This window comes from Crocodylus porosus, unplaced genomic scaffold, assembly GCF_001723895.1.
Source record: "Crocodylus porosus isolate Cpor-Errol unplaced genomic scaffold, CroPor_comp1, whole genome shotgun sequence".
Lineage (NCBI taxonomy): Eukaryota > Metazoa > Chordata > Crocodylia > Crocodylidae > Crocodylus > Crocodylus porosus.
Window position 1 is genome coordinate 86,505,677 of NW_017728906.1, and position 2,170 is coordinate 86,507,846.

A 2,170-nucleotide genomic window follows, 5' to 3' on the forward strand; every position below is an offset into this window, starting at 1 on the left:
GGCTTCTAGCCTGAGCCACTGCAGGCATGTGCCCAAATTACCCTAGATCAGAGAGAATGTCCGTACAGTTACAAACCAGCTCAGCCTAGCCAGGTTAGACTAATCTGAAAAGATCGAATCAATTCAGGCTCAGACTTTTTGAATGTCTGTCCCTAGCCCAGGTTAAACTTAATGTTAAACTTCAGAAAGAAAGATTAAAAATGGGGGGAAAGATACAAGAAATGTAAATGTGCTTCCAGATAAAGGTGTTAAATGATTTAGTATAAAATATAGATTTCAGAAGAGCAGTTCTACACACCCCTGCTTAACTCTTCTTTCTAGACAAATCAGCTTAAACACAAGGCAGAAGCCTTGTTCTTTGTCATTCCCCGAGCTTTTGGATTTTTGTTGAGAGTAAATATCTGGTCCTTAAGAAGTATTTTAACTCAAGCATATCTGTATAGATTACTTAGCATATGTATAATTAGCTGTAAATAACCAATACAATTGACATGCCAATATTCATAATATATCTTTTAAGGTGAAAAACAAGAACTAATTATGAGGATAACTTTAATAACATTTACATTGCTTGGGATCTGGGAATGAAACCTGTTGGGACAGAAAAAGAAATCTATCTGTAGCATGAAATGCATACCTTAATTCCATGACCCCAAGGAACCCACTGTTAGATTCAGTGGTACAATTCCTCTAAACAAAAAGATAACCTTGAGCTCAAGGAGTAGATTTGTGGCTTCCCCCACTACATCTGTGAATGGAAGAGCCAGAGGAGCTACTATGACAAGGACTGTATAGACCTTTCCTCAAAACAGGGGTGCATTATGGCACAGGGGCCTACTTTACCACTGGACAGATAGTACCGCATGGCCATGGGTAGAGGCTGAGGGAAAGACTATTTTCTCTGAACTACTCAGACTAGACACTAGGGTCAAGTTCTACAAAAGGGACCTAGGAGCTTAGCTCCTGATTTGGAGTCCACAGCCCTGCGTTAAGTGTTTAAATCCCCATACAATGCATGGAGAGAATCAGGTGTCTTAGAATGAGATTTAAAACAGGTAGCTGACTAAGATAGCTAACAGAAAATGTTAGAGAGAGGAGCGAGTTGAATTCTGCTGCTCTCAAGGCTTTGATGCCTAACCCTGGATTGCAAGGAGATAGCTTTGACAAACTAGGATTTGCAGCTCAAAACCTCTCCTAGTTAGCTGCCTATATCATTCCTTTCAAAAACAAAGCCATGGTCCCTTCTTTCCTTTACATCAAGTGGCAAGGTGCTCCCCTTTTATTCAATTGTTAGAACTCTTACCCAAAATGGGTGAGACTTAGGGTCTAAACCTTTTTAGAACCAAGGCATCCTTAGTTGGACTCAGAAAATATCAGTTCTTAGCTTTCACTCATTTTCTGATTATGGAAAAATAATAGAACAGTTCTGTTGCAAAGAACTCAGAAAGACCACAACAGGTCAGAATGTTTTTTGACACAATGGATTCTGATTTTAAATCTCTGGGTTTACTTCATGAACTATGTATAGGTGTTTGCACACCTATGTTCTATATCACATGGCACTCAATGACACTCTTGAAAAGATCTCATGGCACCCCAGAGTGATGTGGCACCCCAGCTAAGAAACACTGCTCTAGACCCTGCTTAGACTGAGGAATTCAAATCCACATCTTGCTGTCCAGAATGCCTTAGCCACTAGGCCAAAGGCTGTTCTAATAGGGAATGGTTGTTGTATTTTTGTAGAGTTCATTTCTGTTAGTGTGTTAGGTGTGATCTTGACATGTACTCTATCATGTGTTCTACCAGATTGGACCCCTGGGTGGGGAGGAGACTTGTGGGAGGGAAAACGTGTAGTTTGAAAATCCCTGTTAGTGTAGGCCTGAAATAGGTACACAAATGCTAGTCCTACCAAGATGGCAACAATTCTCAGTGTATGCAGAAACTGAATGCTAGATTCCTAGTAGGAGTGCACTGACAGAGATTTTGGGGGCTGATACTGATAGTCAATTTTTAAGGAGGCATATCAGCTGACACGGATCCAATTTCCGATACAACTGTAAGCAGCTGGTAAGTTTGTTGTGGTGGAAGGGGAGGGGGGAAGAGAGGGGCATAGGAGGGCTGATCAAGGGCCCTGTGGTGAAGGAGGGAGTGGGGCTGGGGCAGGTTCTGC

At 41.6% G+C, this 2,170-nt stretch overlaps 1 protein-coding gene across 4 annotated transcripts in view; it reads right to left on the minus strand.

The window, feature by feature from the left end:
- RFX8 (RFX family member 8, lacking RFX DNA binding domain) overlaps positions 1-2,170 on the minus strand; it is a 48,776-nt gene that overhangs the window by 26,600 nt on the left and 20,006 nt on the right. The gene's annotated exons all lie outside the window — the stretch shown is intronic.